The sequence below is a fragment of the Erpetoichthys calabaricus genome, chromosome 13, assembly GCF_900747795.2.
Source record: "Erpetoichthys calabaricus chromosome 13, fErpCal1.3, whole genome shotgun sequence".
NCBI classification, from domain to species: domain Eukaryota; kingdom Metazoa; phylum Chordata; class Cladistia; order Polypteriformes; family Polypteridae; genus Erpetoichthys; species Erpetoichthys calabaricus.
Genome location: NC_041406.2, coordinates 140,634,092 through 140,652,481, shown reverse-complemented (window position 1 = coordinate 140,652,481; position 18,390 = coordinate 140,634,092).

The window sequence follows — 18,390 nt, the reverse complement described above, 5'->3', positions numbered from 1 at the left end:
AATATCCGAAAATAAAGAAAGGGGAAGGTCTCAGTATGGTTGATCTCTCAGGTCACCAAAACATTTTGACGTTGTTCTTAGGAAAAAACAGAAAAATTGACAACTTTGGAAATATCTGCTGTGTCAGAATGGGAGCAGCAACAAGCCATTGAATTAAATAACGGGCTTAATTAACAGCAAGAATCAGCTTCTCATTAAGAGACTGTTTGGAGTGAAATTGGTTGGAGTTTGAAATCCCAGTTTAGCTGGTCATCTGTTGGCTCGTTTCATGTCTCATTTCTGTTTGGCTGCCATTTAATGAAGAAAATCAATTCAGGACTGAATCCTTAAAAACCGGGCTATTGAAATGAAGGGAAAAGGAATTAATTAGCAGTGAAAACTGCTCACTGATTAGGAAAAGGGTTAGAATGAAAACCTGTAACCACTGTGGCCCTCCAGACCAGGAGTTCGACACCCCTGGTCTAGAGGCTGTTATATGTGCAAAAGGAGGCTCAACTAAGTATTGATGTCATATCTCTGTTGGGGTGCCCACATTTATGCACCCGTCTAATTTTGTTATGATACATATTGCATATTTTCTGTTAATCCAATAAACTTAATATCACTGCTGAAATACTACTGTTTCCATAAGGCATGTCAGATATTAAAAGGAAGTTGCTACATTGAAAGCTCAGCCAATGAGAAACAAAAATCCAAAGAATTAAGAGGGGTTCCCAAACTTTTTCATATGACTGTACATATAAATATACTGACATGAATGGCAATAGTGATAGATGGATATGAAAGGCACTATATACGTGTGAATATATTGATATGAAAGGTAATGTGTGGTTAGATAAACAAGAAAGGCAATACATACATACAAATATACTGACATGAAAGGCAATAGGCACAGATAAGATCTGAAATGGACTAAACAATGGATAGATATGAAACGCAGTATATACGAATATGCCGACGTGAAAAGCAATATGTCTGGATAGAGATATGAAATTAACTATATAAGAAATAAAGGCGCTATATGCATATGAATATATTGACATTAAAGGCAATATGTCCAGATAGATATAAAAAGCACTATATAATGTACATACTGACACAATAGGCATTATATATTTTGGACTTGTACATCTACTCTCTATATAAAATCCTAAGCCTAAAAGTGACAATTTTGTGCAATGATTTTATGTGACTTATGTCACGCTTTAAATCGGGCTTATTTTAAAACCTACATACTGTATACATGTTTGGTATCATTCTTTTCAGAATTTATCGAAGTTTAATGTGATGTTGTTAGATTTTCAGATTTTGATTCCATTTTTAAATTATAAACTAAAAAAATATCAAGAACTCGCATCCTGCAAGATAAGACTTTGTGCCAAGAGATTTAACCACGCCCGGGGCCAGAAATAAAAGACAGTAGGACAGCTGCTGTACAGGCTTTTAAATGTTTAAAGCGCCATGCAAGATGCAGGTCACATGGCACAGCAGCTGATCGAGCAAAGAGGAGGTTAAAAAAAAAAAAAAAACTATTTGGTTCCCATTGTATCACCGCGTAAGAGGGGTTGGCAGCCTTGGTGACTTGCGCAGAGTGACTGGCATTCGGAATCAAAAGGGTTACCACAGTTTGGTTGTTAGATCTGCAAAAGGTGCAGGCTACTTTGCTGAATCGAAAAATGTGAATAAAACTTGTACATTTAATGATTCCGTGACTTATTTTTTTATTTGCAAATGTTTATTAGTTCAATGCCTTGATTTCATGAAACATTAAGACATTAAACTCTGTGCATTTCCATAAAAACTGAAAAAAACTGAGGTGTTCTTATGATATGATATAGCAATATGAATGGATAAATAGAAATAAGTCACTATATAATATTAATTGACATTGATATTACAGACAATAGGTATATGGAGATTTTTAAAGTACCTTCATTTAATTGAACTGTGACAAAGGTGCTATACGAGCGCTCAACCCGACACAGACAGACACGGGAGGCACACTGGTAAAACAAATGTTTTATTTTTCTTTTATCTTCGCCTGTGGGCAACACCTTCCCAGTTACCCACAAGCAAAACACAGTCTCACACAATTCTTCTCTCTTCTCCACTCCTCTCCAGCACGCTCTGTCTCCCTCCTCCTGACTCTCGCTGGCTCCTTTTATAGCCCACCCAGAAGTTTTCCAGGTGTTTGATGACCCATTTCCGGCTGAACTTCCAGGTGTGGCGGAAGAACCGCCCACATGTGCTCAGAAGCCACTGCACTGCCCCCTGGTAGCACCCCCAGGGATCCCAACAGGGTCGTAGAGGACTCCACCTCCCATGGAGCCCTGTGGGAATCAGAGGCACCACTGCCACTCAGGGTGGCTGCCATCTAGTGTCCCAGGAGAGGTACTGTTCAGTCCATGCCTGTTCCCCAGGACCTATACAAAAGAGGTGTCCCGGCCAGGTATACCACACAAGTTTTTTTTCTTCCCCATACACAATTTCAAATAAGCGTTTGTACATTTTGATTTGTTTCTAAAATCTCAAACAAAATAAAATTACAAGTGGAATTCAGTGAAGTTCCAGGCCCAAAAAAGAAAAATACAAAAGTTCAAAGGAAACCAGAGCCATATAAGTATGGGCTGGCACAAGAGATGAGAGGAAAAAAAAAAGGAAATGAAAGCAAAGGAACAAGATAGAACAGAGGAGAGAGAGAGAGATCACTTGAGTAAAGCCAGGCAGTTGGAAGAAGGCAGGGTGTAAGGCCGAGACACTGGGGCGGATGGATTGGGTCACTCGTGCTGAGCTTTTCTGAAGAGCAAGAGTGACCAGGATTATGGATGGCTTGCTGCACAAGGCCAAGAAGGCAGCAGGAGTCAGGGAGGTTTGGGAGGTTGAGCCCCAAGCGCGAGCACACTGGCCATTGGGGGAACCCGAGTCTCGGTCTGGCGAGTGAGGTGTATGTAGCCAGGAGACTGAGGTTCTACCAGACCAGTAGGAGAGTCAGCTGCACCTGCAGATTGGATGACTCCCCTGTTGCAAGGCCTGTATGGGAGAAGCACGGGGACCGCCAGTTAAAAGGCAACAGGTTTTTATAAAGGACAGCTTTGAGCCAGTATTTTAACCTCATTTTTAATGGGATTAGTTATTGGGATTTTAACCTCTACAGTGACCCGTTTTTTTAATGGATTAATTTATTTATTTATGGATTTCTTGCACTTTGGACACCGGTTTGGTTTGGTTTTTAAACAAAGCACTTGCACACTTTACACCATCCCCTTGCTCCATGTGGGATTTGTCCTCATTGCACAGTTCATTCAGTTACATTACCAACGGTGTTGGGTTCAAGAAGCTCCCAAAGCTGGAAGAGGGTGCTTGGAGAAGGACCCACACTGTCACACTTGGCCGGAGTTAAAGCAGCAGGCCCTCACAGTGAGAGTCAAACAGGACCTGCTTGTCCAAGAGTCGACTTCCTGTTTAATGACGAGGATGCCGATCGTCGGCCATTCCATACATCTCCGTTTCCCTCAGGTTGTGCAGGAGATGAGAAGCAAAAAGCTGCCACCCCAACCCACTATCCTCAGGCCAGCTGTTACCAGTGACTTGGGCAATGTGCCCAGTCTAGCAATATGTGTGAAATCTGCTTTCCCCAGCACAGCCATCACACCCACACTGCTGAGGCCTGGCAGAGGCGCCAGCTGTGATGAAGTAAGTCCATGTAGACGTGTGCATGCTGTCCACTGCTGCCTTGAATCTCGTGATCAGACTCTCGTTTCTTCTATTTTTTTTTGGCCAAATAGCTCCTTATCCTTCACTATTTTGGCTATCTTCTTCCTCTTCTGGAACAAAATTATGAACTGCTGGAGTATACCGATTCATCCATTAATCACATCAAGCAGAGAAGCATTAGAAAAAGTGCTTTAGAAAAAGACCTGGCAGTGAGAGTGAGGCCACCTGCGGCCAATTCTTATATGTGTGCAGATTGGCTCTGCTGCCTGGTCTTCATCTTGGTGTAGTGGGTGGGATTCCTAACACCCTGGGTGGCTCATGGGACAAGTTGGTCCTGTTTTATGAAGAGCTAAACAATTTGTGCAAAACTGCATTAGCAGCAAAACTCAAGAAAAAAAAAAAAAAACACCCTGAAACAAATGGCGTTTTGTTTACAGTCAAATTCATACCATCAAAACAAGAAGGAAAACATTTAGCTCCAGTCTGGAAGGATTTACAATCTTTAAATCTACTTGCGTGTCCCTGTCATTCAGGGTGTAAATAAAGATCTCATGTAGATAACCTGTTGAGCTGCCACATGTGTTCTAGTAGTACGATGCCCAGTTTGCCGGTTATGAAGACAATCTTGGAGTTTATAATCCTAAAGATGCAATGGAGACAGAAAAGGAAACTTAAGCTCTACAGCACTTGGAGAGGGCCAATCCTCCACCTCACTGGCAGGAACAGGAAACAGAAAATTGCTAGACAACAGTGGGGTGGGAGATCAGCTTCCTGTGTCATGAGATGTTGCAGCGAAGAAAACCCAGCGACACTGGAGTGAGACCCCTTCGGTTTCTGCTGTGGTCAATTTCATTTTAAATGAAGTAAGCTGCTATTTTTGACCATTGATCAATACTCAATAACCCAGAATGATAAATTGAAAACATGTTGTCAGAAAGGGTTGCAAATCCATCCATCCATCCATTTTCCAACCCGCTGAATCCGAACACAGGGTCACGGGGGTCTGCTGGAGCCAATCCCAGCCAACACAGGGCACAAGGCAGGGAACCAATCCCGGGCAGGGTGCCAACCCACCGCAGGGTTGCAAATCTCTCTACCATAATAAAAAAATCTTGACACGAGACATGACTTTTTGGAAGGAAGTCCCGTGAGATGGAGACTTTTACCACGAGATTCTTTCAAGTCACACCCTACTTACAACTATTTTCAAACAAGACTACGGTCATCAAATGCCTTCCGGCACTTAACTTGGACAGACACCAATCCATTAAAGGGCTTACTTATGAACACACACACACACACACACACACACACACACACACACACACACTAATGAAGATCCAGTTTTGAATCACCCATTCATCTAAATATGGCAGCAAGAAACAAAGTCAAACGAATTAACATGAAAATTGTCGATTGGTTACACAGCAAATTGGTTAAATGTGCATTAATAGACTGTTGAAACAGTTGTTTTCATCTTCTGCACCATCACCACCATCAACTTACAATATCATGAAGAATACCTACAAGCGTTAACACTGTCTGGTCTTCCACTGGCCAAATTACTGTAGAAAGAAGGACGTATGCCATTATGTTATTTATGTCTGAGTGATGGACTATGCAATAGGACAAGATTAGTCGTATTAAAAATTGGTTGAACAATTCTAACGTAAAATTTGAACAGACGATAAGAAAGGTAATGTAGTCCATCTTCAGGGGAGAACATGAGACACCAAAGGAGATCTTGATTTGCCATTCGTATTTAAACGTTTACAGTTTCCCGTTAGAATAGCTTTTGCTATGACATTTAAATCACAGGGACAAACTTTCAAAAAAGTCTATTTATTAGAGAGAAAGAAACGAAATTCACTCGCAGGCAGTTTTACGTTGTGATGTCATGCTGTAACTCCAAACACCGAAATCAAAATTCAATGCGATCTTGAAGAAAAGTTAAATTCCAAATATTTTAACTGAAGTTTCAAAGTAAAAGTGAAAATAATGCATACCTGTAACAATTCCCATGAAAATAACAATCTCTTTAAATTGTGTATCCAGTTAACCAAACCCGGGGGTGGATGAGCAAAGTGAGCAGGGGGCAGAGCCTCCTAGTTTATTTAAAAAAAAAAAAAAAAAAAATCACAATCTGAAACCTCTTATCCACAGAAGTAGATATGCACCCCAAGAGCTACTAATGGCTCCTTCTCTCTGCCTGACTTATAAAGCCAGAGAGAGAGGACCCAGATGTCAGGATGGGCCCACGCCCCAGAGCTTCACCAAAAAAAAAAAATAATAAAATAATAATAATCAAGGAATGGGTGCCAATTTAAAGATAATGAACAACAGATATAACACAAACGTAAAAAACAGCCGATTAAAGAAAGAAAAAACAGCAGAAAAACAGAACATAAATACAAGGGATGTTCAAAAAGTTTTCGGACTTAACTTCAAAAACAAATGACGACATCACTTTTCTACATCACCACCTTTCCCCAGCATCATACCAACTTTTTAATGCCATCAGCAAAAAATGTTTTCGGTTGAGTGTGTAGCCACTGATGCACCACTGCTTTCACATCACCACAACATGTAGCTGGACGTCCGGAGTGCTCTGCCTCTGTCACACTAATACGGCCATTTTCAAACATTTCAATCCACTCCTAGACGACTCTGCGAGACAGAACTTGATCCCCACACTGAGCACACATGCGGAGATGAGTTGGTGCTCCCGACGCACAAAAAGCATTTGACAGAACGATGTTCCTCTTTGGTGCAATTTGTAAGTTTCGCTGCCATCTTCACCACAGGGTGACAACTCTGAGACTAAACTGCAAGGGCGGCCGGCTTGCCAGACAGAACTAGTCACATGGCACTCTCGGACACGACCAATCACTACTCCTCTCGAAAATATAAAAGTGTGTAAACGTTTTGATTTACCCTCGTAAAAAGCAGTGCATAAACCCTGGAGTCAGTGTCAGGTTCACTTCTGCAACAAGGTCACCATTCTCAAGTCCCCTGTTGTCCCTGTAGCCCAAGCCATTAGTTGTACTAAGAAGGCCACCTCTCCAAGCCGTGCTGGTGGAAAAATGAAATGAAGGACTACAGTTTATGACAGAAAAAAAGGACAATGGTGGAGATGTGTATGGAAACAAATTACTAGGTGAATGCACTTGAAAGCAGCAATAGACTGCACCCGCACACCAGGCCGTCATTTTTTTTGCATACCTCAGGAAGACTTGAATGCAGCTCTGACATCAGATACCACCGTGGGGCAAAAGGAGCTGATCCTGCATGGCAGCCCGCTCTACGCTTGCAGTGTGTCTCACAGTTTATAATCTGTCCTTCTTTCACATCACTTCTGACTTCATTAACTCATTTAATGTCCTGTATATTTAAACACCGATGACAGTACTTAAAACCAGGAAGCGGTCCTATTGTCATTTGCCGCAAGGACTGTGGAGTTGGATGGCCCTGTGAATTGTGATTTAAATGGCAATGCCCATTCATTTTCTTAAGACACTTCAAACTGCAGGCTTATGGGGAGACAGAGGCAATGCCAGCAGCAGTTGGCTCCAAAGAGGAACCAGGGCAGGGCATCAATTAAACAGTGCCTAACATTATACAATAGATAGAGGATGAGATAGACGTGAAATATGCGACATAACAGACATGTATACACAGCTAAACTGAGAAAAAGGACAGATATACCCTTAATGAAAATCTACCCCAGAGCGCTCTGGACGTCAGTCTCGGGCAAAGGTTTACATTCCAACAGGACTGGAGTGGCGTAGGAAGAACTCTGAGAAATTCCTCGAGTGTCCCAGCCAGAGCTCGGATTTGAACCCAGAATGTCCACCAACAGCTTCCTCCCAACCTGACACAGCTGGAGAGGATCTGCCGAGAAGAAAAGCAGAAAATCCCAAATCCAGGTGTGTGAAGGCTGTAGGCTAGAATCACTGCTAAAGGTGTTTCACCTAAGTGCTGTGTCAAGGGTCTGTGCGCTTTCAGTTTATTACTTTTAATAAATATGGAAAAACAAAACCCTTAATTACTGCTTTACTTTGTCATTCTGGGGTTTGATGAGGGGCAGATAAATACATTCAAATGATTTTCATATAAGGCTAGAAGAAATTGTGAATAAAGTGTAGGGGTCTGAAAGCTTCCTGAAGACACTACAGATAGACAGACAGCTGAAAGGCACTATATGACAGATGGATGCACTTTATTAATCCACAAAGGAAAATTCACTTGCTCCATCAGCAGCACAGAACATAAATTGACAGTGCTATACTGTAAAAAACCGAGTGAAAGCCCCAAAGTTGTTATCACAATATATCAAGTAACATTGAATGTCCCAAAAGAAATGTGCATCAGTTACAGGAGGCACTGTGTAGGACAGTATGGTGGCCACCATCATCCTCTTTTGTGTTGGCCACTCAGGTGGACCTCAGGCCTGCACAGCCTCCACCTTTACCTTAACTTCCCTTCTCCCAATATTTTCCTTTGTGTTTCTAATAAGGCGTATATAATGGATGTTAAGACGTGACAAGGAGAGTTAATCACAAAATCACATCGACTGCGGGGTCCACACCATGAGAGGATGTTCCTAATCTGGAAGGACATGGCAGCTCAGACGCCATCAGATTTTGACACAAATCCTGCGAGCCTAAATGGCAAACTGCTGCAAGAAGGGAGCCGCCTGCACTTTGGTGGGACGTGATGCTGTCGGATCATTTCATGCTGGTGGCTCACAGTCATGTGGAGGAGAGGAGGTGGTCTGGCTGGCAATACTGATCGGCAGTGGACATGAGCCATCTTCTATCAAGATGAGTAACTTAACTGCACGTATTTTTAAGAAAAAAAGTGAATCAGTGGCATATTTAAGCATTAATAAGACCTTCAACTGCTCATCACGCCAGCTCTCAATTTGTAGTTATTAGCTTTCAATTAACCGCGATCACAGTTCAATTAGCAGTTAACAAGGACTGCAAACTTAAATCACAAAAAGAAGGAGCTTGGTTTTGCTTTTAATTTCCTTTTTTTTGTACTCCTTAATTTAATTGATTAATATTCAGTAGTGGCACTGTGTTCATTAACCATCTGATTACATTTATTTTCACTTTTACTATTGATCTGATTAAAGGGGAAATATATTTAACATTTGCTTATGCTCCCAACCTTTCTTGCTGTGCACTATACATTAGTAATGCAGGTTTCATGGTGTATCTGTGGGGTCATTTGTAACACAGCAGAACACCTCCAAACCTACCAAGTTTAACAGAGTCACTGCAGGCTGGATACCACCCTGGAAGCACTGGGGGCAAAAGAGGAATCAAACTTGGACAGGGTAGAGAGGGCCCACCCATTCACACCCACCCATACTGTCACTCCAAAAAAAAAACAAAAAAACCCACATGGACACAAACTCCACACGAACAACCACCACCATCAAGCGTGGCTGACCTGCCATGCCAGTCTGCTGCTCTCAGTTCACATAACAGCAATATTCTGTTCTCAATGAAAGGAATAAGCGTTGTAAAGAACCAGGATGTTAGGGACTTATAGAGCAACATCTACAGGCCTGAAGTGGAACTGCAGTAGGACTCTGGAAACAAATAGGCTGACAACCTATGCAAATCAATCACACCCAGTCAGCATCCTGCTCTCAAGAATCCATCCATCCATTTTCCAACCCGCTGAATCTGAACACAGGGTCACGGGGGTCTGCTGGAGCCAATCCCAGCCAACACAGGGCACAAGGCAGGAACCAATCCCGGGCAGGGTGCCAACCCACCACAGGACACACACAAACACACCAAGCACACACTAGGGCCAATTTAGAATCGCCAATCCACCTAACCTGCATGTCTCTCAGGATCACAGGTGATCAGAGCCCGTCCTGAATGTTTAATTTCTTTATCTGCCATTTTTTCATGTTGTCAAAATAAAGTTTAGCAGGCAAATCTGAAGGTAACGTGAAATGTCCAACTCTCGTTCCAATGTCATCCACACCCAACAGTAGCCTGGGCAGTGAATATGAAAAACATTGTAAATAAGTAAGACATTCGAGACTTACAGAGCAACATCTATAGGCTTGAAGTGGAACTGCGGCTGGGCTTTAGAATCAACCCAGTATGGGGTGTCAGTCTGTCCAGGTCAGTTTAGACTCGTCAATGTACCAAACCTGTGTATCTTTGGGGATATGGGAGGAAAACTGGAATAAAAACGGAGAAGAACCCAGACAGACACACGGAGAACAAACAAAAACTCCAGAAAGTCGTGAATGAATCATCATGTCAGTATACTGCCTTCAGTTAACACAACATAACGTGACAAAGTCTGCTAACCATAATTCATGGTCACAGGAGAACACAGCCTATCCTGGCAGTTCATTTTCACATTTTCCCCAAATTGTCAAAAAATAGTTCTGTGGGGATGTGGGTTGGACACCAGGGTACCCAGGGGAAACTCAAAAACAGGCACAGGGAGAACAAGCAAACTCCCATTGGACAACAACTGGGTGTGGCTGCACCACCGTTTCAGTCTGCTACTCTCCGTTTAACATCACAGGAACAATATTCCGTTATTAGTGAAAAAGGATAAGCATTGTAAATAACCATGTCAGGAACTTCTAGAGCACCATCTACAAGCCTCAAGTGGAAATGAGGCAGGGGTTTGGGTGTCAGTCTATTGAACACACCTGGTCAGATTAGAATCATCAATTCACCAAAACCCTAAAGAAAACCACACAGACACATGGAGAACACGCAAACTCCACACAGACAACAACAACAACTAGGTGCAAGTTAAAGTACTGAAGCCATGAAGCCACAGCAAAACTCACTGGTCTGTCATCACACTTGTGATCTGTGCTTGTCATTTAAAACAAGTCACAGTCCACGCCTCGTCATGTTTCACATTTGATCGGTTATTGCCAAGTTAATATGAATGGTTGCCATCACGCTTGAGTGCACCTTCTAAACCTGAGAGTACAGAATGACTTGCAGTCTTTTAAAAGCTACTTGGGTGTCTTAATAGCTCCATTTTAAGTGAAGCCCATGGCACCAGCTAAATGCCCAACTCTGAATGAAGCATGAAATTCAAAAGGCTTTAAGAACACAAGAATAGTCTTTTACAAGTCTGTGGGGAGAAATCTGCCAGCAATTTTGAGCTTAGTCACGTGTACCAACTTTATCAGATGAGCTGTACAATAAACACCTGTGATCATTTGTTTCATGTGACAAATGTTGGCGCAGCCCTCCAGTATTTCATTGTCATTGCATCCACTTGTCATGTCACTGGACGCTAATCTCCTTTGTTTTTTTTGGGGATTGCCCTTTTCCCGAATTCCGATTTGCTGTGTTTTTCTTATTTTTCCCCAAAATGAATTCTGTAAATATTATGCACTTTTTTTTTTTTTAAGATTCTTAGAGCGAGAGATTTTTGTGGTTCCCCTTACACATTCCTCAGATTTGGGAAATGAGGAAGATATTTTTGGAGCCGTTCATCTTATGCGTTTGCATTTTTGCTTTTATTTTCTTTTTCTCTACACCTCATTTCAATGTTGGGGCTTAGATTTTGGAGGCCAGACCTCACTTTGTGTTTAGAGCCAACTGCAATGGTGCCAAGTGCTGAACTGCCAGACTTCCTCATACTGTGACATCACTGGCACATTGAAAGGCATAAAAAGCATGGGACTGAAGGTTTTTAACTAAAGCATAAGAACAGAGCACCTTCATAATGGAAAGTAAACCTGCTTTCTGAATGAGGAGCTGAACTGCATAACACATTTATACAAGGTCAACTTCCATCCAGAGCAAGTGGCTTTAAAAATTCGGGAGTGGTCTCCCCTCGACTTTCTCATATACTCTGATATATGAATGGATATTTGTGGAGTAAACCTCAAGACAATGATTTTTATATTATGTACATTAAAGAACCATCAACAACAAATCAAATGAATAATATATTGAACAAAGTAAGGGTGAATAAAATCGGATTCTGCAGCTGAATGGATAAAAAGGTAAAGTACTACTTCCAGTTAGTGGAAATAACCCAACAGTTGAGAGAAATCGACATTTTGTACCCAATACTTGTATGCAAAATTTGGTTGACCTAAGTGAAAGCGAACTCAAGTTCTCTTTTTTACACACACACAATTCCACAAATGGTATTTTTGGACTAACACATCGAGATTCATCAAAACCTCAAGGTTGAATTTTTGGATGATTACAATACTTTCCCTATAGAAAGATATTTAAAAAAAAAAAAAAAAAAAGTATGAAACTTGCATTACATGACCAATTATATAGCACCTTTCTGCCATGAGATCTGACACCCCCATTGAAGCTTGAAAAAGTCTTGTCAGAAAAGATCAACCATTATGATGGGCACAAGAGAGTCCGTGTAGCAGTCGTAATGAGTTCAGATGCGTCTTTTAAATAAAGATTCTCCAAATGTCACACTGCTTACATATCTGAGGCAATGGAAAGTTCACACAACCCAAACTCCAAAAAAGTCGGGACAGTATGGAAATGGTGATAAAAACAACATTTACGCTGTACTATATTGAAAGCACTACAGCAGCACACTATTTGATGTTTGATCTTTTTTTTTTTTTTGAAAGTACACACTCAAGTCAAATCTGACGACTAACACTCGCCAAGTCTTTCCCACTGCGTCACATCACCATTTCTTTTAACACTAGAGACTACTGATGGCACACTTGTCAAACCTGCTCCTGCCGGTGTTTTGTTTGATTCATCCCTCAAATTAGGTCTCTTTCCAAAATTTTATTCCGTCATCTCTGTAACATCACCCTCCTCCGATGATGCTCACACTCTGGTTCATTGTTTCATAATGTCTCATCTTGATTACTGTAATTCATTGGCCTCCCTGCTAAATCCACACAGAGGCTACAGTACATTCAGAACTCCGCAGCCACACAGTGTTCTGCTCACATCTCCCCTCTTCACTGGATACAATTTCCATCAAGGAGTAAATTCAAGATTCTGCTTCTCCCCTTCACAGTCCTACATAATCTTGAAACCCCCCTTACCTAACTCAGCTCCATACACTCCTTGTCGCTCTCTGAGGTCCTCACACAGTCATCTCCTTACTGTCACACGCACCAGACTCTCCACCCTGGCAGGCAGCTCCTTCAGTATTATGGCCCCTCTTCCTCAGTCTCTCCAAGTTTGCTCCTCTTTCTCCATTTTTAAGTCTCAACTTAAAACTTTCCTCTTTGACAAACTTTTGTCGTGTGATTTTTTTTTCTTCCCATCTATATGTAAAGCGACCTTGGGTTTGTAAAAGGTGCTCTATAAATGCAACTTATTATTATCATCTTTCTATTATAAAAGAAAATCTTGAGACAAGACTATTGCCTAGATATTGCTTCAAGTCCCACCCTCCTCTCCATTTCTGCTTCACGGCCCACGCTGGCGGTCCTCACCTCTCATTTGTGTGAATGCTTTGGTCAGTCACAGTTCCTGCACTCTCAGCTCTTATATTTTTTAGGTTTTCCTCACTAAGTTCCCAATAAAAGAAGGACTTCTGTCCAAATCTTATTGAAGAATTTCATCCCAAAGGGTTAACAGAAGAAATGAGTACACTGGCAATCCTAGCACCGAGAAACTAAGTGAAACGAATTAACGTGAAAATTGACAATCAGCTACACGTCAAATTGGTTAAATGCGTATCAATAGACTCTGCTGAAACAGTTGGTGGTGAGGTTGCGGAAGATGAAAACATACAATATCATGAAGAATATCTACAACCGTTAACACTCTGTCTGGTCTTCCACCAGCCGAATTACTGTTGAAAGGAGGACGTATCACAATGTTATTGTGTAATTTATGTCTGAGTGATCGACTATGCAATAGGACAAGATTAGTTGTATTGAAAATTGGTCAAACAATTCTTCCATGTAAAATTTTAACAGGCGACAAGAAAGGTAATGTGGAACATCAGGGGATAACATGACACCAAAGGAGATCTTGCTATGTCATTCGTATTAAAACGTTCAGTTTCCTGTTAGAATAACGTTTGTTATGACAATTAAATCACAGAGACAAACATTCGAAAAAGCCAGGTTATTTATTGGAGAGAAAGAAATGATATGGGGCCTTTGTTGCCGTTTTTTGTTCTTCATAATGCGCCACCACAGGTCAGGACTGTCCCTGTATTTGTGTACTTGTAGTGCAGGCAGAATGTACTGTACTGCTGGAAAAGACAGCACCTGGATGGCAGCATTTGTTGTTCCAAAATGTGTACCTATTAATGGTGCCCTCACAAGATACCCACGCCATGGGCATTGACACACTTCCGTACCACGATAGGCTGCTCGCTGTTGGACCTGAAACTGGTAAGTGTTTGATGCTCCTTTTTTACTTGTGCCCCATAAACTCCATTCCACCGTGCAACTCTCCATCTCAGATGAGACCAAGCCCATAGAACAAGGTGGTCCTTGCGGACAGTGTGGATTTCTGGTTTCTGCTTTGCATAGTAAAGCCTTGACTTGCATCTCTGTATGTAGCGATAAATGGCACAGGTTTACTGCAGTCTTGCCAACCCTGTGTCACGACTGCATTACAGACACATGACTGTTTTAAGGACCCATTCTTGCTCTAGCATAGTGGTCGGGGAACAGGGGTAAATTACCCCAATTGGGGTAAAAGTGATATTTTCGGGGGTAATAAGGACTCAGTAAAGACATAGGTACATAAAAAAAATAAAAAGCTTGTTTCTTGTTGCGACTTTTTTCTTCAGGATCTGTTAATGCGCTAGAAAGTGGCATATCTAAAACGAACTTCTCGTAGAGTGAGCTCCCGGTCCGAATGCAACCAATATTTATAACTTCACCGCACATTGAACACAAAAGCGGTAACACTGTGCGGGTGGAGGACACGCGTCCATTAAAAGGAGGCGGCGAACGGCCAAAGATTAATTCTACCAGATACTGAAGATTGATTCACCATGGAGCAGCTTAACAAGACGCATCAAGTCCACCACCACCAGCAACTACAATAATTGAAAGCGCCTATATCACACCACTACCACTGCCGACAACACCAGGGAGAAACGACTCGAGCACATACATCACGCCCCTTTGCACGTTGAGACCCTGCCACCGTAGCCTCAAATCGATTCGCTACAATATTTTTCTGAAAAACTTCGACAATCAAGGTAAGACAGTGTTGTATTATCACTTTGGTGGCCGGTGATACGTATGTGGTATCATGATTGCGCCGACCACTGGTGTCCGGTGATACGACGTACTAACCACGTTTTCGTCAACCATTTTTGCTCCATAGCACACCTCGATCCTTATGCATATTTCCTTTTTTTTTTGGAAATTCAATTGAGACTATTACAAAAATAATGTATTTACGTCACAATCTATTTTTTTTGCATCAATCTACGGTGAATTTTGAAAACAACTGATAAGACTATTTGGTAGGCGGGAGTAAAAGTTTTTTCTTAATTTATCGCAAACAATATTTTTTATAACTATTTATGAAGTTTCTTAAAAAAAAAAAAAAAAAAAAAAAAAAGGTTTTTTTATGCAGTCGCTATTACCGCATAAAAGCAGGTTTGAGTGTATTTCGAACACCAAAGTTGGAAATACGATGCAGTGTGATACATATGGTCAACGTGCAAGCATTTTTTCCATAAAGATCCCTTCACAGCTCATCTATTCACAGAAAAATAATGTGAAATCATTTACTTCGATCTTGTTAAATGTGTCATATTTTTTCTCTTTCTAATGAACCCATTTAAACATTTATTCACATAATTTGTTTCCCAAACTCATAAGTCGAATGATTAAATTAATTTAATTATGATGTCAGGAAATTGTAAAAAAGGTGTTGAAAACCACTATGTAATTATTTGAACGCGTTTCTAAATTAAACTAATAAAATAAAACTTGTTTTTTCCCCACCGCAGACTTGTCTTATTTTTGGATGACAAAAGCTGCAAAGGCTTTCAATATTGCACATGAGGAGACAATCAAAAAGTTGCTACCTTTTGCAACAACCTACCTTTGTGAATAAGGGTTTTCTGCTTTGTTAAATATAAAAACAAAAACCGATTGGAGCCCACAGACGATATTCAAATTGCAAATTAGGGCATTTTGATGTCATTTTTTCAAAAATTAAACACCATTTCACCAAGTGAATGTTGTTCTTTTATTTTTTTATTATTTATCCTTTTATTTTTATATTATATTTGAAAACAGATTCAATAAATAATTTGAATTTAAAAACTGATTTTTTTTCCTTTCAAAATCATGGGGGTAACAGTGACTTAAATTTTGGGGTAATGGGTAAAAAAGTTCCCCAACCCCTGCTCTAGCAGGACTCTGCCTTTTTTAGGGGTTCCTTCTAAACCCGAACACGACTGCCTCCCCTGTTTCACATCACCTCATTATTTCATGTGTTACATTGTTGTTCATCCCAAACTAATGCTGTAACAACTTTTTTGGAACGTGTTACAGGAATCAGTTTTGGAATAACTGTAAATTTTCAAAAAAATAATGCAGTTGATTGGGTAAAGCATGACATGCCTTGTACTCAAATTAAAACGGGATAAAGCCAAGGTAAATTAAACTTACATCAATCACCCTTTGCTTGTTTTGTTTTTTTAATTAGCATTTCAAATACCGTCAAATATTTTTTTGAAATTGTGGACATACGTATAAAATGAGTATAGACAGCTGCATGTTTAATCAGGAGGCTTCACTCAACATCCAGGTTAGAAACCTGCCAGGAAAAGCTTTAGCCGTTACAAACACATAGAAGAGGGGTGTGAAACACAGCAGGGGTGGCAGGGAGACGGGCAGGGGGGTGAGATTAATGGTACTTTGCCCACTTGCCGAACTGACTTCCGACATCTTTGGCTGGCCAAGCAAATGCTTAATGTAGTGCACAAAGGTGTGAAGCCCCCCAGCTGAGGTGGAAAGCACTGCACCCACCAAAGTCTCACAGATTCAGAGGCGTCTGCACACAATGTCCTTCTGAAATGCAGCACACCACGCTTAATGCACACAAGTCGCTTGTACAGTGTGTTCAGAAAGTCTTCAGACCTTCACTTTTGACACATTTTGTTATGTAGCCGCCTTGCTCTAAAATTACTTCATTTTGTTGTCATTTTGGGAAGGGGATGAAAAAGTGAAAAACAGGATTTTAAGAATTTTTTTCAAATTTATTAACATCGGAAACATTACATTCATACACTGGAGATGCCACAGGGTCTGGACGGGCATCCCGGCCAGAAGAGGGGATTGGTTCCTTACCCGGACAGCAGGCTCCTCCTAACAGGCAGGTGGGCATCCTGGCTGGGGAGGAGAAAGGGATCAGACCCAGAAGCAAGGACCGGAAGAGATGGACGGACAGCCCACTGAAAAGGAAAGATGTCGCCGGGGGCTTTTTTCTCCCCCAGCACATTAGATGGCAGCAGCTACAGATATCCGTGCCCAGTGGTAAGCCAGCAGGGCATCCTGGGAAATGTAGTCCAGCAAGGCAGCCCTGCTGGAGTCACTGGAAGCCACGAGAGACAAGCTCCTTGTTATAATGAACTTCCGTGTGACGCAGAAGTGGTTCCACCCTGGCACCGGAAGTACTCCTCAGTCTGTAATAAAAGGGACCACTCTCCATTATCCAATCGAGTCGGAGCTGGGAGGAAGAGACGCAACACTCAACTGGAGGAGGGCAGTGTGGTGGTGAGAAGGCGAGAGAGAGAGAGAGAGAACCCGTTTACTTTGTGCTTGTGATACTTGGTGGAGGTGGATTTAATAAACCTTCAATTATTTGAACCCAGGGCTCTGTTCACGTTTGGGGCTCACTGATGCCCTGGTATCCTTCACAACATGCATTTAAACCATTTACTCAATGCTAGTTGTGTCAGCTATGTCAGGATTTGATGAAGCTCTAAATGACAAAGATTGGTTATTTTAGACACCTGGTATACAAGGCAAACAAAGAAACTTTACAAAATGAAGAGTTTAAGCAACAAAAGAGTTATTCCAAGGTTGTGTAAAGTCTTGACAAGTGTTAGTGGTAAAGAGACAAGATACACAGAGATGGGGTGCTGAAGAGACGGATGAGCAGAGAACATCCAGACTGCACTGCCATATCCGCGAGACCGTGCAGAGGTTATAGCAGATGCCGTGTGGTCTTCTGGAGGTGACTTATTTGGCTGTGCCATTTGGGATAATGGAAAATTAACAAAAAAAAAAAATCAATATTACTAAAGCAGTGCACCCCACAATACGCCAGGGTGAACATATGACTGCTGATAAACTCAAATACCCAAATTTAAAAGGTGATTTTTCATTTCATTTGTTTGCTAGCATTGTGTGATAAGTCACAAGCACATTGCAAGGTTAGATTTGTGGTTTGCTGTACTTTATTTGACCTTCCACTGTTTCCCTCTTTATATGTTAATTTGTGGTTTATTTCAGTTCTGATTGGTTGCATTTTTTTAGCTCCCCACGTTCTCGGAGTTTAACTATGTTTCAATGTATATATCACTTTTGATGTAAAGCCTCCAAAACTTTGTGATGGTACAAGATTACACATCAAAGCGTTACTTTCAGAACTGTCTGAAGCTTCCATTTTTGCAGGATGTGCTATTAAGTGAAATTATATTTATACCCAGAATCACCAGTATTCTAAC